Genomic DNA, 26,025 nt, shown 5'->3' with positions numbered 1-26,025 from the left:
GTATTCCTCCTGATTTTTTGTGTAGTTGTTCTATCAGTATGGTTGCTGTTTGCATGGTATATCTTTTACCTCCCTTTACTTTCCAATTTTCTTAGATTATTTTAATTTAAAGTGTGTTTTTGTATGTAGTATGTATTTAGATCTTGTTTTATTTACTCAAACTGGAAAACTCTGTCTTTTGCTAAGGGAAATCAAAAGTGATGGAGAATCTTCAGGCAGGAGGATTTCGGATAGGATGTTCAGGGAAGACCTCTTTGTGAAGGTGATATATAAACTGAGACCTAAAGATTAGAAGGAATCAGAGTGTAAAGAAGGGAAGGGAAATAGCATTGTAGGTAAAGGGAACAGATTCTGAGTTGTAAGAGAGCTTGACGTTTTGAATAACTGAAAAAGAAGGCTGGTACATAGGGAGCCAGAAGACTGTGGGGGCAGATGAGGTTAGAGTGCTAAAAAAGAGCAAGCTCATATAGAGTCTTGAAGACTATGATCAGGAATTTGTATTTTATCCAAAATATTTAAATATTTGAACAAGAGAAGAAACTTGATCCAAATTATGTGTAGTAAGTCTGAATCTAAAGCCTGGTAAGCAAGAAATAGCATATGCTGAAAATTTTCATTAATTCAAATTAAATATGATTTACAGCCTCTTTCCTGTGCTGGTGAGAAATTTACTGTCAGTCACTATGGGAGTTCTGTTCTTTGCAAAGTTCCCATCAAAGTGTAGCAGCCTAACAAGGTCCACAGAAAATAGAAGGAAGCCTTCCAACTTTGACTTTGTCCTGGTCATTGCTGATAGTATATGGATGTTTGTTGACATCCACAGTGTTTCCTTAAAAGATGACAGTTTTCTGCTTGTGTGCCACATTGGGGTTCAGGAATCTGTGGAGGCTGAGAATCCTGGTACTCCTTTTGGTGTACCATAGAACCATCATTTCTGAGGCCTAATTCTTTCTTAGAGATGCTGCATGGGAATGTAGTATTCAGTTCTCTTAACTAGACTTTTGTCTTTTTCCTCTCTCTACTGACCTTTTTTTCTGTTTTGAGAAGTTGCTCAGTTTCTCTTGTTCTCGTTAAAAGCTCTGAGCATGGTCTCACTTAGATTTTTACAAGACAGGAGCAACAGTTATTTCTGATTATCTTCTTTTATGAAGAAAAATAAAACAGCCTAAGGGGATATATAGGAATGGAGTCTGATATTTATGGAGATAAGGGCGAGTCCTCTCTTAGTAGAGTCCTGAATGCAATAAAGAAGAAGAGCATTTAAGTCAGAAGGAATAATAAATATAAATTACCTGGAGATGGAGAATGATTGGTGCTTTTGAGGAACAGTAAAGGTCAGGCCACTGTGGCTGGAGTGGACAAGCAAGGGTGGGGAGGTTTAGCAGATGAAGTAGGCAGATACCAGAGCATGGAGGACCTTGCAGGCTGGGGCAAGGACGTCAGGATTTTACTGTGAGTGAGACCATAGAGGATCAATCACTTCTGGTTGCTCTGTGAAGAATAGACTGTAGAGGTGGCAAGATAGAAGAAAACCCTGCTAAGAGACTACTGCATTCATTCAGGAAAGAGGTTATAGTAGCTTGGATGAGAGTGGTTGTGATGAAAGTAATGAGAAATGATTGCATTTGATATACATTTTGAAGGTAGAGATGACAGGGTATGGTAATGGATCTTGTGTTTGTTATGAAAGCAAAAAGGAAGTCAAAGATGATTCCATGGCTTTTTGGTTGAATGGGTTGAATGGTGTGCCAATTACTGAGATGGGGAGTGAATGAAATAATATTTATAAAGCATATATTCTGATACCAGGTACAAAGTACTCAGTAAAAAGCAGACTTTAAAAACATTAGACCCGTACCCTATATTCTGAATGCTTTGTTACCTTGGTGAGGTAATTATCTTTTCCTAGACTCAATTTCAAACAGTGGTAACGATTCAATAAATGTTAGCTATCCATCAGAGAATGGGAACAAGGCTAAGCAGTTATAGAAGAAGTCTTCTGCCATAGGAAGGATGTACGGCATTGGTATTTGAGCTGTGCCATCAGTGTGTTGTAGGATTCTCCTTTGAGTGCTGCTTAGCTGGATCCTTACTATATATCACTATCAACTGATTTATTTATTTATTTTTTTTACTATCGACTGATTTTTTTTAACATCTTTATTGGAGTATAATTGCTTTACAATGGTGTGTTAGTTTCTACTGTTTAACAAAGTGAATCAGCTATATGCATACGTATATCCCCATATCCCCTCCCTCTTGCGTCTCCCTCCCACCCTCCCTATCCCACCCCTCTAGGTGGTCACAAAGCCCCGAGCTGATCTCCCTGTGCTATGTGGCTGCCTCCTACTAGCTATTTTACCTATGGTAGCGTATATATGTCCATGCCACTCTCTCACTTCGTCCCAGCTTACCCTTCCCCCTCCCCGTGTCCTCAAGTCCACCCTCTATGTCTGCATCTTTATTCCTGTCCTGCCCCTGGGTTCTTCAGAACCATATTTTTTTTTAGATTCCATATATATGTGTTAGCATATGGTATTTGTTTTTCTCTTTCTGACTTACTTCACTCTGTATGAGAGACTCTAGGTCCATCCACCTCACTACAAATAACTCAATTTCTCAACTGATTTTATAAAAACGGTATTTTGTAAATTGTCTTTACAAATTTGACCATAGGGACCCAACCCATAGGACCCAACCCTCAGGGACAGAAATTCCATTGGCTGGTTCTGACACTCTCCTGACTTCAGCCTTGTTTTAAAATTTTGATCCAAAGCACTGGATACTAGATTTGGAAATTGTCTGCTTAGGTGTGTTATTTGAGGTAGCTATGGCATGGTGGTTGAGAACATGAACTTTAGGGACTTCCATGGCGGTCCAGTGGTTGACTTCGCCTTCCAATGCAGCGGGTGTGGGTTTGATCCCTGGTCGGGGAGCTAAGATCCCACGTGCCTCGCAGCCAAAAAACTAAAACATAAAACAGAAGCAATATTGCAACAAATTCAATAAAGACTTTAAAACTGGTTCACATCAAAAAAAAAAAAAGCTAAAAAAGAAAAAGGAACATGAACTTTAAAGCTTGAATGCTTGATTTTGACACTTTATTAGCTATGTGACCTTGGGCAGGTTATTTAATCTCACTGTGCTCAATTTCCACAAATATTAAATGGTGAAAAGAGTTCTTACCCTCATAGAATTGTTGTGAGGGTTAAACATGATTTACACATGATGATATGTAGAAGAGTGGTAACCACTCAATAAATGTTAGCTACTATTATTATTAAAAAGATAGAGAGGGAGAAGTAGACTAAGGGCAGAGTTTGGGCAAACATAGCAACATAAAAAAAGCAGACACTTTTTATGTTTTATGTTTATGAAACAATGATGGCTGTAGTTATCTTTAATGGAATGATGGCTGTGTGCCAGTCACATTAAATCTATTATTTAATCCTCATTACACTAACCACATACAGAGTAAAATCAGAACTTTAAACATAAATAAACTTGCCCAAGACATCGCAGCTAGTAAATGGATAAACTATCATACACCAGAGTTACCACAATATATACCTATATTGTATTTCTTCTTCGAGGCAGGATTTGATAAATATCATAGAACCTCTTTGAAACTAGAGGTGGCCTTAAAGATCATGATATCCAGATATACCATTTTACTGATGCAGAAATTTGTCCTTTGAAAAGTGAATAATTGATCTGTGTTTCCTGAGTCTAAATGTTCAGCTTTTTTTGTTATGTGCTCACTTATGTTCTTGTTTATTCTCCCAATGGGATCTGAAACTTTCCAGGACATGCTCCTCTCCTTTTGACCTTAAGGACCAAATTTAAATACAGACAGCTGAGTAATCTGTGAATCTAGAATTATACCTTGTCTGTTCGAGCTTATTTTTCTTGTTGAGCTCTGCCAGTTTTGAAGACCATAGACTTTTAACCAGCTAATAGTTTGGACTTGGCTTTTTAATGAATTGTGTGCTCAGCTTTGATCATTTTATTTCTAGACTGAACTGTTTAGTTTCAAGTATCATAGCATGCTTAACTTATGGTTCCCAGCAGCCAGCTTATATTGATCATCCTGGCATTTAAAAACTCCTTGACTTACATTTAGTTACTTCCCAACTGGTTGCTTCCCTCTAGTGCTTGGTTTCCTGAAGAGCATATAATCAGATAGTTTCCTTTTAGCTTTCACAGTGTAAGTCAATTACTGTGGTTTGTGTTGTGTGTATTTGCACATGTACATGCATTTGTATTAGTCTCCTCACATTAGTCACTCTTTTTTTAACTATAGTGGTCTAATGAATGTTACTAAATGCCTTGCAGATGCTGACCTCTGGAATCAAGAAACTCCAAACCTCCATGCTAGTGATGGCCTTGTTTGGTTTTCTGGGCTGCACATGGGCTGACATCTTCACATCTTGGTATGGGCCAGGCAAGGTAGTATTCTCCACAAATGATTCTTAGTTCCCAGCATCAGGTGTGGCCCACTTGTTCTCTATCAGGGTGGAAAAGTCTCACCACATGTTTTTAGTTATAACCAGGGGACAGTGAGAAAGGAGTTTCCAGAAATTAATACTTTTCATTTTGGAGGCCATTAAGGGACTGGACCTCACATAGCCCAAAGGTTTTTTTCTGGGAAACATATGTTTATGGTGTGTATACTTTTTGTGAGGTCTAGATATTCTCAGGACCTTTAGGAATGTTCAGATACCTTTTGTGGAATGTCAGTGATTGTGGGTAGTGTATATTGTATGACCTGAGAATCCAGTCTGCTCTTTTCTTCCTCACCTGAAACTTCAGTGTTCATTCCTATGTATTGAAGTGGTTTTATCCTACAGGGTTTCCATGCCCCACATGATAAGATTACCTATAGGGTGAAAGGATGAAATAAAGGTCCTTTCCTGATGACATAGTTCACTGTATGGGCAAAGTGTTCAACGTCCCACTGGGAGTGCCTTTCTCTCTTTCTTGAAGCCAAAGGCTAGAACATTGTGACCATCATATCTCCTTTAGCTCCTCAACTCAGTGATGCAGAAAGAGCTGACTCTCTCCTGGCTCAGGGGACCTGCCTTTCATTGGCGCTTTGGTCCCAGTGAAGCAAGCTGGGAAGCCACTTGTCCAGTTCCGATGGGCCCTTTCTTCTATCCCCTTGTAGGGCGCATGGCTAACTTGATTTCTGTGGAAGAACAACTGGTCCAGGCTCTGAAATAATATATTGTTTTGGATGAAGCCAAACTGTCTGATGAAAAGGTAAAGATAATTCATTATTCCCACAGTCAGTCTAGGACCTTGCCCTTTTCTCACTCTCCAGACATAGAAATTTACATGAATATGATCTTTTAGTGTGCCTACTGTGCCATTCCTAGTAAATGGAAATCTTCTCTGAAGGGACACACCACTTTAAATCCAGGTCACACAGGCCCTGCTGAACATGAGTTCACAATTCTAAATTCCAAAACCCATTCACTATAAGTGTCAGCAGAAACAATAGAAAACAAAATTAAAATTAGACCCCCAAGAACTTTTGAGATAATAGAGGCTTGTAAGATAACTATATTTAAAATAATTAAACATACAAAAAATGAAATAGAAAACGTTAGAAAGCAACAAAATTCATCAGAAGGCCATACAGATTTGAAAAGAACCAAATATATATTCTTTTTTTAAAAATAAATTTATTTGTTTATTTTTGGCTGCGTTGGGTCTTCGTTGCTGTGCGTGGGCTTTCTCTAGTTGCGGCGAGTGGGGACTACTCTCCGTTGTGGTGCGTGGGCTTCTCATTGCAGTGGCTTCTCTTGTTGTGCTCAAATACGGGCTCTAGGTGCATGGGCTTCAGTAGTAGTGGCTCACAGGCTCTAGAGCGCAGGCTCAGTAGTTGTGGTGCATGGGCTTAGTTGCTCCGCGGCACGTGGGATCTTCCCGGACCAGAGCTTGAACCTGTGTCCTCTGCATTGGAAGGAGGATTCTTAACCACTGTGCCACCAAGGATGTCCCCAAATATATATTCTAAAAGTAAAAAGCAGTTCTTGAAATTGAAAGCTCACTGGATGGGTTAAATGACATGTACTGGTTATTAAGCTATCCAAGAGACATTTTGTATCCAACCTTACCCTTCTATATTCTGCTTTGGTCCTGGAGCTAGGACTTGGCAAACTACATTTCTCCTTTATTAATTGGCTTCCTGTCAGTTTCTGCCAATTGGAAGGCACTAAAGGTAGAATGAAATGCAGTAGGAAGAAGAAATGACCTGTACGCTTCCTTTTTGCTTGCTGTTCCTGTGAATGTCAATCCATGAATAGTTGTAAACTTCAGCATTGGAAGGTGTTCCCAGTTTTTTTCCAGTCTCCTAGAAGCAGTCTTATTTTGTGTTCATAGATAGCAGTTTCATGAAGTCAGTGCTCTTTCTTAAAAGGCTTGAGTCTCAGACTTTTGATGCCCCCCTCTGCACTCTAGAAATAGTCAGACAGCATCATCCTCTTCAGAAATCTGTGTTATAGCTCTGCAGGGTCCCTAGGTTTAAACCATGGTCCTCCTTATACCTCTTCCCTTGTTCCCCTAGCTGTAGGGATGGGAGTAGCTTCTGCAGTTACTATCACTGTGTTATTTCAGTGTTCCTTTTCTGTCTTTTCATTCCCTGTCGTGAGTTCTCTTTGATTTAATTGTGTGGCTTCATAGCAGATTAGGCCAGCTAAAAAAAGAATAGGTATCCTGGAAGATTGCCTGGAGAAGTCAACCAGACATAAAAAGCCACATATTGTATGATTCCATTTATATGAAATGTTTAGAGTAGGCAAATACATAGATACGGGTGTTAGATTAGGGGTTGCCTAGGGCTGGGCGGGGGGAAGGACATTGGGGAGTGACTTCTAATGAGTATAGCGTTTCTTTATGGGGAAATGAAAATGTTCTGCAATTAGTGGTAATGTACAATTCTGTGAATATTCTAAAAACTACTCAGTCGTACATGTTAAACATTAATTTTCTGGTATGTAAATTTTATATCAATAAAGCTATTATTTTAAAAAGTGAGTTCACTCAGTTTTACATATAAGACAAAAGATCCCCAATTATGGTGAATGAGAGAGCCCGTTTACTTCATCAAGGCAAATATGTTGACCAAAGAACATTTCAATGAAGGATTCCATCAATTCTTGAATTTCCTGGTCAAGATAGAACTGGTTGGCTAGCAAGAAAAAGCTGTAATTTTTCAGAAATTTACCTTTTGTTCCTTAGATGCTCTACTATTTTTAATATGCATTAAAAAGAACATTGTAGAAATAAATCTGAATATAATAGTAATCACAAGAAATGTAAATGCATTAAACTTAGCAATTAAGAGAGAAATAGTCATTTACTATTCAACAAATACTCATGAAGTGTATACTTTATGCCAGGCCCTATTGTAAACACTTGGGACATCAGTGAGTAAAACAGACAAGGATTCCCATTCTCAGAAACTAACATTCTAGCTAAGGGAAAGAGACAATACAATATACTGGATAAGTATGTTATATAGTATGTTAAAATATAAAAAGTACTATGAAAAAAGAAGAAAAATAGAATAGGGTAAGCAAGACTCAAGGTGCTAGGAAGCTACGATTTAACTGATACATTCTCAGATTCAGTAAAAAAATTTTAGCTATATTATGTTTACAAAAGAGACAGAAAACCCAAGAATACAGAAAGGTTGAACAGTAAAAGAATTGTAAAATACACTCCAGGCAATTATTAAAGCCAGTATGGCAAATTAATATCAGACAAAATGATCTTTAAGGCAAATAATGATTTTAGGGATACTGAACTTGTTTGGGTGTATTATAATATAGTATACAAATACTAAAACAAATATTTATAAAATTGCTGGGAAGAATTGATAAAGCCATAATTATTGTAAGATATTTTAACATACATACACAGTCCTTGATAGATCAAGCAAATAAAAACACATTAAAGTAGTAGATGAGGGCTTCCCTGGTGGCGCAGTGGTTGAGAGTCCGCCTGCCGATGCAGGGGATGCGGGTTCGTGCCCCGATCCGGGAGGATCCCGCGTGCCGCGGAGCGGCTGGGCCCGTGGGCCGTGGCCGCTGGGCCTGCGCGTCCGGAACCTGTGCTCCGCAATGGGAGAGGCCGCAGCGGTGAGAAGCCCGCGTACTGCAAAAAAAAAAAAAAAAAAAAAAAAAAAAAAATAGTAGTAGATGATTTTAATAATACAGTCAATAAGCTTGGTATAATGAGCGCATATAGAATCTTGCATGCTCATTTCAAGTGCATATAGAACATAAACAAATTCCTTACACACTAGGTTATAAGATAAACTTCAGCTTTAAGAATAGGTATCAGACCATGTTTTCCAATCACCATTCCGTGAAGTTAGAAAGTAACAAAAATAACTTTTAAAAGTTCATGTTTAAAAAACAAATATATATATATATATTTATTATATATATATAATAAAATAAAGTAAAATATATAACGAATATATATATAATGAATCGGTAATGATATCATCATAGAAATTAGAAAATATTTAATGGAATGACTATAATGAAAATATCAAATCTTGAGGGATGCATCTAGATTGTCTTGGAGGGATATTTATAGCCTTAGATGCCTAAATTCCAAAGGGAGAAAGGCTGGAATTAATGAGGTAAGCTTTGTTAAGGTAAATGAAAATTCTGCATTGTATTTTAAGCCACAAAAACTGCCATCACTTTATTTTTTAATTGTAAAATTGGTTTTACAAGGATGAGTGTCTCATCTATGTTCTGAATGTTAAGAGAATCTTTACAATTATTTTAAACAATTTTGTTGACTAGCACATAATGCCCTGATTGTCAGGAATAATGTCTGACAATGTCTGATAAATATAGTTTATGTCTTTAATGATGTAAACTATACCCTTTCTAAACATATACCCTTTTTACAGAAATTATTTTAAAAATCTTCCTTTCCTATAGCAAACCCTTATAGTCTCAAAGTTATAAATTAAACATATTTTGGAATTATTAAAACAAACCTTTCAACATGACTCAGAAGCTTGATTACATATAATGACAAGATAAAAAAATAAGTATACATGTAAGTTAAACTGTGTAAGAATAGACATTAAAGATTTGGTAACCTTTTCCTTATCGATCAGACTAGTTGTAATTGTAACATGGCTTGTCTTTTCTGAATACCTTTAAGAGTCTCCTATGCTTTCAAAGTTCGTTCAAGTTGTTAACTGAGGCTTGCCAACCCCTGACTTTATTTAAACTTTTTTACACAAATTGAGTTAGCAACTATGGTGCTTACAGTTTTCTCTTTTCACAGTGTGCCGGTCAAAGAGTTAGAAAAATAACAGGGGAAACCCCCAAGAAAGTAGAAGAAAGGAAACAATTCAGATAAAGCAGAAATTAGTGAAGTTAGAAAAAAAGAAGGTGCAATTTAGAGAAGCATCAAAACCAGAAGCTGGTAATGTTTGTAAACATTAACAAGATAATCAATCCTCTGGCTGGGATGGTCAAGAAAAAAAAATACAAATAAACAATATTAAAAGTAAAAACTGGGACATGACTATATATACCATGAAGTTAAAAATGAATGTACAACGTGATTCACGTGATTCAGAAATGGGCAGAGGAATTGAACAGACATTTCTCCAAAAAAGATACTCAAATGGCCAACACGCATCTGAAAGTACACTCAGCATCACAAGTCATTAGGGAAATGCTAATCAAAACCACAATGAGATACCACATCACACCTGTTAGGATGGCTACTATCAAAAAACAAAGCCAGAAAACAATCAGAAAATAACAAATATTGACAAGGATGTGAAGAAATTGGAACCCTTGTGCACTGTTGGTGGGAATGTAAAATGATGCTGATCCTGTGGAAAGCAATATGGCGATGCCTCAGAAAATTTAAAATAGAATTACCATATGATCTAGCAATTCTACTTCCGGTGTATATCCAAAAGAATTGGAGGCAGAGTTTCCAGGACTTATTTGTACACCTGTGTTTATAACAGTATTATTCACAACAGTCAAAAAGTGGAAGCGAGCCAAGTGTCCATCTACAGATGAATGGGTAAACACAATGTGGTATAGACATACAATGGAATTTCATTCAGCCTTGAAGAGGAAGGAAATTCTGGTACATGCTACAATGTGGATGAACCTTAAGGATATTATGCTAAGTGAAGTAAACCAATCATAAAAAGACTATATGGTTCCATTTATATTAGGTATTTAGAGTAGTCAAATTCATAGAAAGAGAAAGTGGAGTGGTGGTTGACGGGGGCTGCCAGGAGAGGGGAAAAGGGGGAGTTGTTGGTTAGTAGGTAAAGAGTTTAAGTTTTGCAAGGTGTAAAAGTTCTGGAGATTGGTTGCGCAGCAGTGAATATATTTAACACTGCTGAACTGTACACTTAAAAATATTTAAGATGGTAAATTTTATAAGTATTTTAGCACAATTAAAAATTTTTAATAAATATTAATAATTTAAAAATTATGAACAACTGTATGCTAATAATTTTGAAAAGTTAAGTGAAATGGACAATATCTTAGAAAAATGTAAATTACCAAAACTGAAAACATGAATAGATCTATAATTATTAAAGACATTAATTCAAAAGTTTAATACTGGGCTTCCCTGGTGGCACAGTGGTTAAGAATCCACCTGCCAATGCAGGGGACACGGGTTTGAGCCCTGTTCCAGGAAGATCCCACATGCCACAGAGCAACTAAGCCCGTGCGCCACAACTACTGAGCCTGCGCTCGAGAGCCTGTGAGCCACAACTGCTGAGCCCGTGTGCCACAACTACTGAAGCCCGCATGCCTAGAGCCTGTGCTCCACAACAAGAGAAGCCACTGCAATGAGAAGCCTGTGCACCGCAAAGAAGAGTAGCCCTTGCTTGCCACAACTTAGGGAAAGCCGCATGCAGCAATGAAGACCCAACACAGCCAAAAATAAATGATAAAAAAAAAAAATCTTATCTATGAAGTTTAATACTGCCCCCAAAAGATAAAAACATTGTTGCTTTGGTTCCCACATTCTTCTCTGACTGACCTCAGCCCTTCTCATCTGTGCTAGTGAGAGCAGTGAGGGAAGAGTTCATGGATCAGCACGTTGGAGCCTGTGTCCCTTCTCTATGTGGTCCCAGCCACTTGGAGCTTTAAATCCCATTGCTTCCCTCTACCCACCTTCTGCTTCAGTCAGTCTAATCTCTTCAGTCTTTCCTCATAGTCTCTGTTTTGAAACTATCTTTGTATAGCTTCTGCTTGGAAGGCTTCCTTTTCATTTATTTTTCCAGTTGTCCATTATTAGGGTCCATTTAAAATCTCAGCTGATCAAGGGCTTGATAAGACTCTGGGAGGCTGTCCTACTAGCCTAACCCTTGATGGTTCATGCTCAAAAAGTGTGGATTTGACATTTCACATGCTTACTTTGAAATTGCTCATTTTGCCCTGTCCTGTTTTGGGTTTTACCCATTGTCACCTGTTCGATGTATTCTCCCTCGTGTCATGGGTGATACGTGGATAGTTAGAGCGTGAGTCCAGGGTTCTTGAGGGTGGGGGAGAAGGGGACAGTTACTCTGCTAAGAATGCTCACCTCTTCAGCTAAGCTGCTAATGACCAGACTCCCTTCCGGGCTCTCTGTCTGCTTGTTGCTTCCCTGGGGTTCTGATTACACCCTGGAAGCCTAGTTCACAGCACGTTTCCTGCACTTGTACTCAGCTATCTGACCTATTAAGACATATGGATAGTTTCCTGGCTATCTTAAGTTTCTTGTGTCTCAGATAAGGTTGACTGAGAGGTATTTTTGGAACAATGACAATGGTTTCATTACCCCTCCTCCCTTTAATCATGTATTCAACTCGCAGCAAATATTTAGTGAGTAATTATCATATGCCAGACACTGTTTTTGGAGCTAGACTACAGCAGTAAAAAACAAAAAAATAATTCTAGCCCCAGTAGCAAGGGGTGACAAAACAAACAAACAAATAAACATAGGAGTAAATTATTTGCTATTGTAGAAGGTGTAAAGAATCATGGAAAAAAAGAAAAGTGTAACAGGGTAAAGGGTATCTGGAGTGCTGGAAGTAAGGACTATTTATACTACTACATAGGATGGGCAATGTAGTCCTCATCAAGGAAGTGATATTTAAGACAAACAGTGATGTGAGGAAGATATCCAGATGGCTGTACAAGGAAGGAATATCCTAGGTATGAAGAACATCTACAGCGAAGGTCCTAAAGGAGGAGTTTGTCTGGTGGGTTTAAGGAGTAGTGGAAAGCCAGAATGAGGAAGGCATAGAGTAAGCAAGGGGGAGAGTAGTAGAAGATGAGGTCAGCGAGGGAGTGAAGGGCCAGATTATGTAGGACCTTGTAAACCATGGAGACTAATTTTTACTGAGTGAAAGTGGAAGTTTTTGGAAGAGTTTGATCAGAGGAGTAACATGGTCTACTCTTATTTTGAAAGGATCTCTTTGGCTCTTATATTGAGAATAGATTGACCTGTTAGGAAAGTTATTGGAAAAATCTAACTAAGAGAACATGGTGGCTTGGACCAGAGTGGTCATGGAGGAGTTGGTGAGAAGTTGTCATATCCTAGGGTAATTTTGAAGGTAGAACCATTGTTATTTCATGATGGAGTAGAGAAGGAAAGCAAGACAGAAAATGAGAGTGAATCTAGTTTTTAGCCTTAAGAGCTGGAAGAATAGAGTTGTTGTTAACTGAGACGGGGAAGGCAGTGAGTGGGTGGAGCATGTTTGGGGGCAAAGTTCAGCTGTTGAATTTGAGTTATCTGTTATACTTCTAAGTAGAGATGTCAAAATCATACATTAACATTGTAAACAAAATTAAGACTATACAAAAGTTTTTAATTAGAGATGCTTTTGGCAGACAATAATAGCTTAAACAGTGAGGAAAATGTAATATCACATATACAAAGAAATCCCAAGATCAGGCAGTTTTAGGGCTGGTTGATTGAGAGACTCAAACATGTTATGAACTCAGGTTCTTTTCATCTCTTCTGTTGTTAATGTATCTGCTTCTCCTCAGTTTAGCTGTCTTTAATTAACATGTCTTTAATAATTCAGGTATCATATTTAGAGACAGCACAATACCCAGCTAAAGAGCTATTTTTTACTTTTATTTATAACACTGAAGAAACCTTTTCTGATGTCTCCCAGTAAACTTATATCTCATTGGCCTAAACTGCATTAGTTGCCCATGCTGAAACAAATCACTAGCGAGGGGAACAGGACCATCATGATTAATTTAGACTACTCAGTACATGATCAGTGGATGGCCCCAGCTTTCCTTGAAGCATTTTGTATGTTGAAGGGGGTTGGATACCTGAACAGAGTTATTTTCATGGGAAACTAGAAGATGATTATTAACATGAGAGTAGAGTTGGCAACCAACATGACACTTGTAGCAATAAAGAAATAAAAACCACCTGTAATCTACCTGATAAAAATAAACATGATGTCTATATGTTTACAGGCTTTTTTTTTCTTACATACACTGGCATAAAAATATATACAGGCACACTTCAGAGATATTGTGGGTTTTCTTCCAGACCACTGCAGTAAAGCAAATATTGAAATAAAGTGAGTCACATGAATTTTTTGGTATCCCAGCGCATATAAGTTATGTTTACACTATACTGTAGTCTGTTAAGTGTGCAATGACATTATATCTAAAAAGCAATGTACATACCTTAATTAAAAAATACTTTATTGCTGAAAAGTGCTAACCATCATGACAACACAGAGTTGCCACAGACTTTCAATTTGCAAAAACACAGTGTGAATGCAGGGAAGCAAAACACAATAAAATAAGGTATGCCTGTATTTCTTTTGACCAAATTTAGTTAAATTAAGTTTTAACCAAAATTGTATCATAATATTTACTATTTTATAACATGGTTTGCTAGCTAATGCCTTTCTGTTAGTAAATGTGGATTTCATCATCATTTTAATGGTGCACTATTCTATTATGTAGCTGCATCATAATAAAGTTCCTCCTGTTGAACATTTTGAATATTTGGAAAAACGCTTCAGTGAACAGTGTTTGTTAGTCTTACATGTTTGCACACTTCCTCGTTGTAATGTCATACAAATGAAATTGCTGAATCCTAGACTTGTAGGGTTGTGCTTCAGAGAGATTATATCTAGCTGACTGTGGATGTACTTATCATCTTTCCTAACCTGTTCAACCAGATATTGCTGATATATTTGTTGATCTGTGAGGCAGTTATAGCTTAGTGATTAAAAGCATTGGTTTGGGAGTTACACCTACCTGGGCTTATATCCTGACTCTATTATTTATCAATTGTATGACTTTGGGAAGTCATATGACTTAACTTTTCTGAGCTGGTTTTATCTGTATAGTTGGATAGGGGAGGTGTTAATACTTGATTTATGGGATAGTTGGGAAGATTAATGGAGATAATTTTTAAATTCCTTATTCTAGGGCCTGGTATATAGTAAAGTCATAGTATTTGAGAGATGCATTTTAAATTTAAGATAAAATCTCTTAATTTTGATTATTCTTATCTTCTCACTCACCACCCCCCCCGCCCCGCCCCCCCGACAAATCCCATAGCTGGGCTGAGAAAAGAGATGCACTGAATCTTCTAATCCCTGAAGATAAGGAAGACTTGGGAAAATTAGTGGATCTGTACAAGGTGCTGAAGCATCTAAATATGGTTTGGTCATTAGTGGAGAGCTTTGTCCTTCAGGACCCATCCATTGGTGAGCTGGCTTTGTGTGTGTGTGCATGTGCACATGTGGGTGTATACACGTGTGTATGTGAGCTTTCTCTCATATTTCTGAATCTCTTTCTGAACTTGTGAGGGTACTTGAGAATAATGTGTTGCTTGAAAGTTTATTAGATCTTACAAATAAAACTTTTATTTTAGGGATTTCTTTTACAGACAGGTATTTGATGTATTTTTATTTCATAAATGTTTATTGGTCTATTTAAGCTTTGTGTTTCTTGTACCCACTTTTGTCACTTTGTCTTCTCTAGGTTTTAGAATTTATTGGCCTATATTTGTTCAAATTTATTCCTTTATGATATTAGAAATACTTTGCATTGTTGATTATTTTTCTTATCTCACTATTTAATTTATATCTTTTATTCTTGACCATTTTGACTATTTAAAAAATGTTTTTAAAGAATCAGCTTTTGGTTTTATTTATTTATTTATTTTTTTGTGGTACGCGGGCCTCTCACTGCTGTGGCCTCTCCCGTTGCGGAGCACAGGCTCCGGACGCACAGGCTCAGCAGCCATGGCTCACAGGCCCAGCTGCTCCGCGGCATGCGGGATCTTCCCGGACCGGGACACGAACCCATGTCCCCTGCATCGGCAGGCGGACTCTCAACCACTGCGCCACCAGGGAAGCCTGGTTTTATTTTTTTCTGTTCTTTATTGTGGTAAAATATGCATAACATAATATTTATCATTTTAACCACTTGTGAGTGTGCAATTCAGTGGCATTAATTAATTCACAAGATAGTGTACCCATCAGCACTGTCTGTCTCAAAACTTTTTCTTTTGTTATCTCCAACATAAACTGTGAAACCGTTAAACAGTAACTCTCCCTTCTCCTCTTCCACTAGCCCCTGGTAACTTCTATTCTGCTTTCTGTTTCTGTGAATTTGCCTATTCTAGGTAGCTCATATAAAAGCAGTATTTGATCTCTGTGTTTGCCTTAAGTCAATAAGCATGTTTTTGAGGTCCATCCATGTTGTAGCATATATCAAAATTTTATTATCTTTTATGGCTGAATAGTATTCTGTTGTGTGTTTGTGCCACATTTTGTTTATCCCTTCATCTGTTGATGGATACTTGAGCTGTTTCCACCTTTTGGCTGTTGTGAATAATGCTGCTATGAATATTGGTCTACTGATACCTGTTCGAGTCCCTTCTTTCTGTTCCTTTGGATGTATACCTAGGAGCTGTATTGCTTGTTCATGTGGTAGTTGTATGTTTAACTTCTTGAGAAATCGAGAACTGTTTTCCACAGTGGCTGCATCATTTTACTTTCCCACCAGCAATGCATGAGGGTTCCTATTTCTCCACATCCTTGCCAACACTTCTTATTTTCCATTTTTAAAAATTATACCCATCCTATTAGGTGTGAAGTGGTATCTCATTGTGGTTTTGATTTGCGTTTCCTTAATGACTAATGATATTGAGTATCTTTTCGTGTGCTTATTGGGCATTTGTATCTTTTCTATCTTATTGGGCATCTTCTTTGGAGAAATGTCTACTCAAGTCTCTTGCCCATTTTCTTAAAAAAATTAATTTATTTATTTTGGGCTGCGGTGGGCCTTCTTTGCTGCATGTGGCCTTTCTCTAGTTGCAGTGAACTGGGGCTACTCTTTGTTGCGGTGCATGGGCTTCTCATTGCAGTGGCTTCTCTTGTTGCGGAGTATGGGCTCTAGGCGCGCGGGCTTCATTATTTGTTTGCACATGGGCTCAGTAGTTGTGGTTCGTGGGCTATAGAGCGCAGGCTCAGTAGTTGTGGCATATGGGTTTCATTGCTCCGTGGCATGTGAGATCTTCCCCGACCCGGGCTCGAACCCGTGTCCACTTAATTGGCAGGTGGATTCTTAACCACTGCACCACCAGGGAAGCCCATTGCCTGTTTTTTAATTGGGTTGTTTTGTTGTTGAATTTTAGGAGTTCTTTATCTTTTCTGAATATTAATTCCTTATCAGGTATGATTTTAAAATATTTTCTCACAATCAGTAGGTTGTTTCTTCACCTTCTAGTATTCTTTGATGCTCAAAAGTTCTTCATTTTAATGAAGTTGGGTTGTTTTTGTTGCCTGTCATTTGGTCATATTGTTGCCAAATCTGGTGTTATGAAGATTTTCCCCAGTGTTTTTTCCTAAAAGTTTATAGTTTTTGCTCTTAAGTGTAGATCTTTGACTAAACTTAATGGATTAAACTAAATGGTTTTCAAGTTAATTTTTGTATATGACATAAAGTAAAGGTCCAATTTCATTCTTTTTCATGTGGATATCCAGTTTTCCCAACACCATTCATTTTTAAGAGAGTTCTTTCCTCATTAAATGATCACATCATTTTTGTCAGAAATCAGTTGACAGTTTATGTGAGGGTTTATTTCTGGGCTTTCTATACTATTCTCTTGGTTTATATATGTGTCCTTTGGCCAGTTACATAAAAAATTTTTTTAATAGTGGTAAAATACATATAACATAAAATTTACCCTCTTAACCATTTTTAAGCATACAGTTCAGTAGTGTTACATACACTTCGTATTTGTGCCACCAATCTCCAGAAATATTTTTATTTTGTAAAAGTGAAACTCTATACTCCATTTCACCTTTCCCCTTTCCCCTGGCAACCACTCTTCTACTTTAGGTCTCTATGATTTGACTACTCTAGGTACTTTATATACATGGAATCATACAGTATTAGCCTTTTTTTGTAACTGGCTTATTTCACTTAGCAGTTGTCGTCAAAGTTCACCCACATTGTAGCAAATGTCAGAATTTCCATCTTTTTTAAAGCTGAATAATATTACATTGTATGTATATACCACATTGTGTTTATCCATTCATCTGTCTTTGGATACTTGGATTGCTTCCAACTGTCAACTTTTGTGATTAATGCTGCTGTGAATATAAGTGTACAAATAAATCTTCGAGACCCTGTCTCCAATTCTTTTGGGTATATATATCCAGAATTGGACTTGCTGGATCATATGGTAATTCTATTTTTAATTTTTGAGAACTGCTGTCCTCTTTTCCGTATTGATTGTACCATTTTACATTCACCCCAGCAGTACACAAGAGTTTCAATATCTCCAAATCCTCATCATCACTAGATTTTTGGTTTTGTTTTTGTTTTTTTGATATCAGCCATCCTAATGGGTATAAGGTGGTATCTCATTGTGGTTTTGGTTTACATTTCCTTAATGATTAGAGGTATAGAGCATCTTTTCATGTGCTTATTAGGTATTTGCATATCTTCTTTGGGCAAATTTCTATTTAAGTCCTTTGCACATTTTTAAAACTCAGGTTTTTTTGGTTGTTGTTGTTCTTTCATACTCTTTAATTGCTGTAGTGGCTTTGTAGTAAGTTTTGAAGTCAGGAAGTGTGAGTCCTCCAACTTTATTCATGTTTTCAAGACTGGCTATTTGGGATCTCTTACAATTCTAGGTGAATCTGAGGATCAGCTTTTCCATTTCTGCAAAAAAGGCTATAGGAATTTTGATAGGGATTGCATTGAACCTGTAGATTGTTTTGGGTATAGTATTGACAGATGAACAGTGGCTTAAGACTTCCTATCCCTTCCATTTATTTAGGTCTTTTAAAATTTCTTTTAGCAGTTCTTTGTAGTTTTCATTATACAAGTCTTTCACCTCCTTGGTTAGATTTATTCCTAAGTATTTAATTCTTTTATATGCTATTATAAAAGGAATTGCTTTCTTAATATTTTTTGCAGATTGTTCATTGCTGGTGTACAGAAACACAACTTTTTGTGTGTTTATCTTGTACCCAGCAACTTTGCGTTTAGTTTATTAGCATGAGTAGCTTTCTTGTGGGTTTTTTTTGAGATTTTGTATATATAGAATCATGCTATCTGTGAACAGAGATTGTTTTACTTCTTCCTTTCCAATATGGATGCCTTTTATTTCTTTTGTTGTCTAATGGCTCTGGCTAGAACTTCCAGTACAGTGTTGAATAGTAGTGGTGAAAATGGACATCCTTGTCTTGTTCTGGATCTTCGGGGGAAAGCTTTCAGTCTTTTGCCAATGAGTGTGATGTTAACTGTGAGTTTTTCATGAATGCTCTTTATCGTGTTGAGGAATTTTCCCCTCTATTCCTAGTTTTATGAGATTATTTTTTATCATAAAAGGGTGTTGGATTATGTTTAATGAGAATCCTGCATCAATTGAGATGATCAAGTGGTTTTTTTACCCCTTTGTTCTATTATATGTGATATATTGCATTGATCCACTTTTTAAAAAAAAATAAATTTATTCATTTATTTATATTTGGCTGCGTTGGGTCTTCGTTGCTGTGTGCGGGTTTTCTCTAGTTGCAGCGAGCGGGGGCTACTCTTCGTCGTGGTATGCGGGTTTCTCATTGTGGTGTCTTCTCTTGTTGTGGACCACGGACTCTAGGTGCGCGGGCTTGAGTAGTTGCGGTACGCGGGCTTAGGAGTTGTGGCTCTCAGACTCTAGAGCGCAGGCTCAGTAGCTGTGGCACATGGGCTTAGTTGCTCCACGGCATGTGGGGTCTTCCTGGACCAGGGCTCAAACCCGTGTCCCCTGCACTGGCAGGTGGATTCTTAACCACTGCGCCACCAGGGAAGCCCAAAGGCAAATATATTTTAATGTAACAAGATGGAGGAATTATACTAAGCTAACACTAATAAAAAGAAAGCTGCAATAGCTGTAGTAATTTCAGACAAAATGGATTTTGGAGCAAAGAAAATTATCAGAGATAAAGAGAGATAATTATATATATTAAAGGAGTTTATTCTCCAAGAAGACATAACAAACCTGAATGTATATGCTCCTAACAGCATAAAATGAAAATACATGAAGCAAAAACTGATAGAACTGAAAGTAAAAATAGGAAAATCTACTATAATTGTCAGAGACTTCAACATTCCCCTATCAGTAATTCACAGATGCAGCAGGTAGAAAATCAGTAATGATATAGTTGAACTGAACAGCACCATCAGTCAACTGGATTTAATTGGCATTTATAGAATACTTCATCCAACAAGGGCAGCATACATATTCTTCTCAAACTCACATGGTACATTCACCAAGATAGTCCACATCTTGAGACATAAAACACATCTTAAAAAATTTGAAAAAATAATAAGACATACAAAAAGTATGTTCTCAGACCACAACAGAGTTAAACTAGAAATCAACAACAGAAAGACAACTGGAAAATTCCAAAGTATTTGGAGATTAAACAGCATACTTCTAAATAAAATATAAACCAAAGAAAAAGTCTCAAGAGGAATTTAGAAAGTTTGATCTAATGAAAATGAAAATATTACAATGTATCAAAATTTGATGCAGCAGAAGTAGTGCTTAGAGGAAAGTTTATAGCATTCAATACATATGTATTGGAAAAAGAAGAAAGGTCTAAAAGCAGTAATCCAAGCTTCTACCCTAGGGAACTAGAAAAAGAAGAGCAAATTAAGTCAAAAGTAAGCAGAAGAAAAGAAGTAATAAAAATTAGAGCATAGGGAATTCCCTGGTGTTCCAGTGGTTAGGACTCTGCGTTTTTACTGACAAGGGCCTGGCTTCAATCCCTGGTCAGGGAACTAAGATCCTGCAAGCTGAGTGGCATGGCCAAAAAAAAAAAAAAAAAAACAAAAGAGCAGAAATCAATGAAATTGAAAACAAGAAAACAATAGAGAAAATCAACAAAGTCAAAAGTTGGTTATTTGGAAAGGTGAATGACATTGATAAGCTTCTTGAAGAAAAAAGAGAGAAGATACAAATTACTAATATCAAAAATGAAAGAGGGGCCATCAGTAATGATCCCATGGACATTAAATGGATAATAAGGGGAATGTTATGAACAATGCATGCCTACAAATTTGATAACTTAGATGAAATGCATCAGTTTTTTGAAAGACTCAATCTACCAAAAATCACACAAGGAGAAAACAGATAATCTGAATAGGCCTGTAGGTATTAAGGAAATTGAATCAGTAATTAATAACCTTCAAAAACAGAAAGCACCAGGCCTAGATGGGTTTACTGGTGAATTCTACCAAACATTTGAAGAAGAAATAATACAAATTCTGTATAGTATCTTCTAGAAGATAGAAGCGGAAGAAATACTTCCTGACTTATTTTATGAGGCCAGCATTATTCCAATTTCCAAATCATAAGAAGGTGTTACAAGAAAAGAAAACTACAAACCGATATCTATCATGAACAATGCAAAAATGTTAAACATTGGTAGATCGAATTCAATGATGTAGAGAAAGAATTATACACCACGACCAAGTGAGATTTATTTTAAGAATGCAGGACTGGTTCAGCACTCTAAAGTCAATTAATGTAATCCACTACATCAATAGGTTAAGAAGAAAAATGATATTGTATCAGCAGATGCAGAAAAAACATTTGACAAAATTCAACACTCATTTATGATTAAAAAAAAAAACTCTTAGGAAAACTAGGGATACACAGAAACTTCCTCAATTTGATAAAGAACATCTACAAAAAACCTACAGGTAACATCATACTGGTGAGAAAGTAGATTCTTTCCCCACCTAAGACCAGGAACAAGACAAGGATGTCATCTCTCACCACTCCTATTCAACATTGTACTAGAAGTCCTAGCTAATGCAGTAAGACAAGAAAAGAAATAAAAATTATAAAGATTGGGAAGGAAGAAATAAAATGTCTTTATTTGCAGTAGAAAATTCCAAAGAATCAACAACTTCTAGAACTAATGATTATAGTAAGGTTGCAGGATTTAAGGCTAATATACAAAAGTCAATTGTTTTCCTAAATACCAGCAATGAACAATTGGAATTTGAAATTAAAAAACACAACACCATTTATATTAGCATACACAAAAAGAAATGTTTAGATGTAAATCTAACAAAATATGTGCAAAATTTATGTGAAGAAAACTATCAGGCTTCCCTGGTGGCTCAGTGGTTGAGAGTCTGCCTGCTGATGCAGGGGGCACGGGTTCGTGCCCCGGTCCGGGAAGATCCCACATGCCGCGGAGTGGCTGGGCCTGTGAGCCATGGCCGCTGAGCCTGCACGTCCGGAGCCTGTGCTCCACAACGGGAGAGGCCACAGCAGTGAGAGGCCCACGTAACGCAAAAAAGAAAAAAAATAATAAAATAAAAATGGGGGAAATTAAGAATATTAAAAAAAAACAAAAAAACTATCAGACTTTGAGGAAAGAAATTGAAGAATATATAAATCAGTGAGGAGAATGCTATGTTCATGGATAGGAAGACTCAATTTTTTAAGATGTCTATTATTTCCAAACTGATCTATAATAGGTCCAACACAATCCAAATCCTTGTTGATGTTGACAAATTGGTTCTAAACTTTATTTGGAGAAGCAAAAGTCCTAGCACAGCCAAGTCAAAATTGAAGGTGAAAACAAAGTTGGAGGACTGATGCTACTTGTCTTTAAGACTTAATATAAAGCTACAATAAACAAGACAGTGTGGTACTGGTGAAAAAATAAACAATGGAACAGAATAGAGAGCTCAGAAATAGAATAAATATAGTTAACTGATCTTTGAAAATGAGCAAAGGCAATTTAACAGAGAAAGAATAGTTTTTCAACAAATGATGATGGAACAACTAAATGTCCACATGCCAAAAAAAAATGAGTTGAGAATTCTCTCTTCTGTTACCTAAAAGAGTTTTTATAGGATTGAATTATTTCTTTTTTAAAAATTATTTATTTATTTATTTGGCTGCGCCAGGTCTTAGTTGTGGCATGTGGGATCTAGTTCTCTGATCAGGGATAGAACCTGGGCCCCCTGCATTGGGAGTGTGGAGTCCTAACCACTGGACCACCAAGGAAGTCCTGAATTATTTCTTCTTAAATATTTGGTAAGTTCTATTGTGTGTGTGTGAAAGTTTTAAATTACAAATTAAATTTCTTCAATAAATATTGGTTTTCTCAGAATTTTCTTTAGTTTACTCAGTTTTTGTAATTTCTGTTCTTCAGGGGATTTGTACATTTTATATAAACTGTCATATTTCTTGATATAAAGTTGCTTGTAACATTTTCACTGTATTTTTAATGTAGTGGGATCTGTAGTTACATTTACCCTTACATTCCTGATACTGGCAATTTGTATCTTCTCTATTATTTTGTGATCAGCCTAGCTAGAAGTTTATTACTTGTATTGATTCTTTTCAAAGTTTTACTTGTATTCTTTTCAAAGCTTATTACTTGTATTGATTCTTTTCATTCTTTTGATATTCTTTGTCCATTTTCTGTATTATCAGTTTCTGCTCCCGTCTTATCATTCCCTTCCTTCTATTTATTCTGGGCTTAACTTTCTAGATTCCTAAAGGGGAAGATTACATCATTGATTTTTCACATTTCTTACTTTTTAATATAAACATTAAAAACCATAAAATGCCCTCTGAGCATTGCTTCAGCTGCATTCCACAAATTCACGTAGGTTGTATTATCATTTAGTTCAAAGTATTTTATGATATTCCTTGTTATTTCTTCTTTGACTCTTGTTTAGTTTAGGAATGTTATATTTTGTAAATTGGGGGGGATTTTTCAGATACCTTTTGTTACTGTTTTCTAATTTAATTCCACTGTGATCAAAGAGCATTCTCTATGATTTCAGTCTCTTGATATTTATTGAGACTTGTTTTATGTTTACAAATATGGTTTATTTTGATTAATGTTTCATTTCCTTATGAAAATAATTCTCTTCTTGTTAATGGAGTAATTTATGTCAGTGGGTGAAGCTGTTTGATAGCATTGCTTGATTTTTTTAATATTCTTGCAGCTATCCTGTCTACTTTTCTGTCAGTTACTAAGAGAACATTTCAAAATATCCAACTATAATTGTGGATTATCTATTTCCCCTTTTAGTTCTGTCAGTTTGTTCCTCAGCGTTTTTGTTTATTTGTTTGTTTGAAACTGTGTACACGCACAGTTAGGATTGATATAACTCTTTGATGAATTGCTCCCTTTATACAGGCATACCTCGTTTTATTGTGCTTTGCTTTATCACTCTTTGAGGATATTGTTTGTTTATCTATTTTTACAAATTGAAGGTTTGTGGCAACCCTGCATTGTCAGATGATGATTAGCATTTTTTAGCAATAAAGTATTTTAAAATTAAGGTATGTACATTGTTTTGTTATACATAATGCTGTTGTACACTTAATAGACTACAGTATAGTGTTAACATAACGTTTATATGAAATGTGAAACCAAAAAATTCATGTGACTTGCTTTATTATGATATTCATTTTATTGCAGTGGTCTGGAACCCAACCCACAATATCTCTGAGGTATGCCTATATTTATGAAATCGCCTTTGTCCATGGTGATATTACTTGTTCTGAATTCTACTTTGTTTGATATTAATATAGTCAGTTCAGCTTTCTTATGATTAGTTTTTGCATGATGTATATTTTTTCATCTTTTTACTTTTAACCTATTGTTGTTATGTTTAAAGTGCTTTTCTTATGGACAGGTGGGCAGAAAAATGTTATCATGGCAGGTCTGAGACTACTGTTCTTAGAAAGGCCTGCTTGCAAAGTTGACCTTTGAGTGGCATCTGGAACTTGGATTTTAGGAATGTTTGTCCCACCATTCTCTAACTGAGAGTCATGGCTCACTGTGCCTAAACTCTATAAGCAGTTTATACTGATTGCCTGCCATCCTTCTGGGATTCTGGAATTTTGCTGTGTGCTAGGCAGAGTGTGTAAACAACCAGCCTCTAATCAAAACCTGTGGCATTGAGTCTCTAAGGAGCTTCTTTGGTACACAATATTTTCATACGTTTTGTCACAGTTTATTTCTGAAGAATTAAGTGCTTCCTGTGTGACTCTGCTGGGAGGGAACTCTTGGAAATTTGCACCTGGTGTCCTCCAAACTTCGCTCCAAGTTCCTTTTTTCTTTGCTGATTCTGCTTTGTATTCTTTCACTGTAAGTCATACCCATGAATACAACTAAATGTCAAGACGTGGATCTTCCTAGTGAGTCACTGAACCTGTAGATCGTTTTGGGATCCTCAATGCAACAGCATGGAGTTGGGCTCCTCTTTTTTATCCAGTCTCATTATCTCTGCTTTTTAATTGAGATGTTTAGACCATTTACATTAATTTAAGTATCTAAATAGTTTGGTTTAAATCAACCATCTTGCTCTTCTGTCTTTTCAATATCTCAATGATTCCTTTTCTCATTTTGGATTTACAGAGTATTTTTATTATTCTATTTTATCTGCACCATTGGTTTATTAGCTCTAATTTTTTTTTAATTTGTGTAATGTTTGCTTTGGGGTTTACAGTATGCATATTTAACTTACTGTATAAAGGCCTTTACATATTATTATGCCTCTTTACTAAATGTAAAAAGTTTATAACACTATGCCTCCATTTTCTCCTTCTCTTCCTTTTTGCTATTGTAGTAATACATTTTTCTTGGACATATATTATGAACCAAACAGTACCTTGCTATTATTTTCCTTTAAACAGTCAATTGTTTTTTTTTTTAAGAAATTAAATAATGAGGAAGCATCTTTTTATATATATAAAATAATAATATAAATATTTTATAATTACCATTTCCAGCACTCTATTCCTTTGTGTATATGCAGATTTCCATCTGGTATAATTTTCTTTCTGCCCAAGGAACTTTCTTTAATTTTCTTGTTATGGAGATCTGGTGATAAGTATTTAACTTTTATTTGTCTTAAAACTCTTCGTTTCAGTTTTATTTTTTAAAGATATTTTCATGAAGTATAAAATACTCCATTGGCTTATTTTCTTTCAGCAATTTAAAGATGTCATTTCACTTTCTTCTGGCTGCATACTTTCATATTTTCAGTAAGGTATCTAATATCATCTTGTTAGCGCAAGTTCGTGTGCCCAATGCAGTGAGGCCAAACAAACTAAAACATCGGAGTTTGAAGCAGAGAAAGGTTTATTTCAGGGCCATGTAAGGAGACAGGTGGCTCACTCCCTAAAAACCCCCCCTAGCTCCCAAAGGCAAAGCATTTTTAAAAGCCAGGTGAGGGAGTGGGGTCGCAGGATAAGTGATCAGCTCGTGCATAATTCTCCGATTGGCTGATGGTGAGGGAACAGGGTGGTGTCACAGGGGTTTAACTTTATCAGTCCTTAGGCTCCAGGAGGCCTGGGGCTATGTGCTCATGGTCATCAATTAGTTAACATCTTGCATTTGGTGGTGGGGTTTTCACATCTTTAAAGCAACTCAGGAAATGTGCATCAAATACTGTTATCTAGGTATTTCAGAGGAGCTAAAGC

The 26,025-nt window shown here is 36.5% G+C and overlaps 1 protein-coding gene across 11 annotated transcripts in view; it reads left to right on the top strand.

Annotated features, from left to right (window-relative positions):
- Nucleotides 1-26,025, top strand: part of LOC307184606 (uncharacterized protein) — a 225,105-nt gene that overhangs the window by 11,650 nt on the left and 187,430 nt on the right. For 5 of the 11 annotated variants that reach the window (XR_013827764.1, XR_013827769.1, XR_013827770.1 and 2 more), the window contains exons 2-6: nucleotides 4,336-4,433; nucleotides 5,168-5,262; nucleotides 14,610-14,758; nucleotides 22,485-22,614; nucleotides 24,017-24,048. The gene's annotated coding sequence lies outside the window, so the exon portion shown is untranslated. Of the gene's footprint in view, nucleotides 1-4,335; nucleotides 4,450-5,167; nucleotides 5,263-14,609; nucleotides 14,759-22,484; nucleotides 22,615-24,016; nucleotides 24,049-26,025 lie in introns of those variants that run through there. The other 6 variants (XR_013827772.1, XR_013827766.1, XR_013827768.1 and 3 more) reach the window with 6 other exon arrangements.

This window comes from Stenella coeruleoalba (assembly GCF_951394435.1).
Source record: "Stenella coeruleoalba genome assembly, chromosome: 3".
In the NCBI taxonomy this organism is placed as follows: Eukaryota; Metazoa; Chordata; class Mammalia; order Artiodactyla; family Delphinidae; genus Stenella; species Stenella coeruleoalba.
The sequence above is the reverse complement of the archived record's forward strand: the minus strand, read 5'-3'. Positions and strand labels throughout refer to the sequence as shown.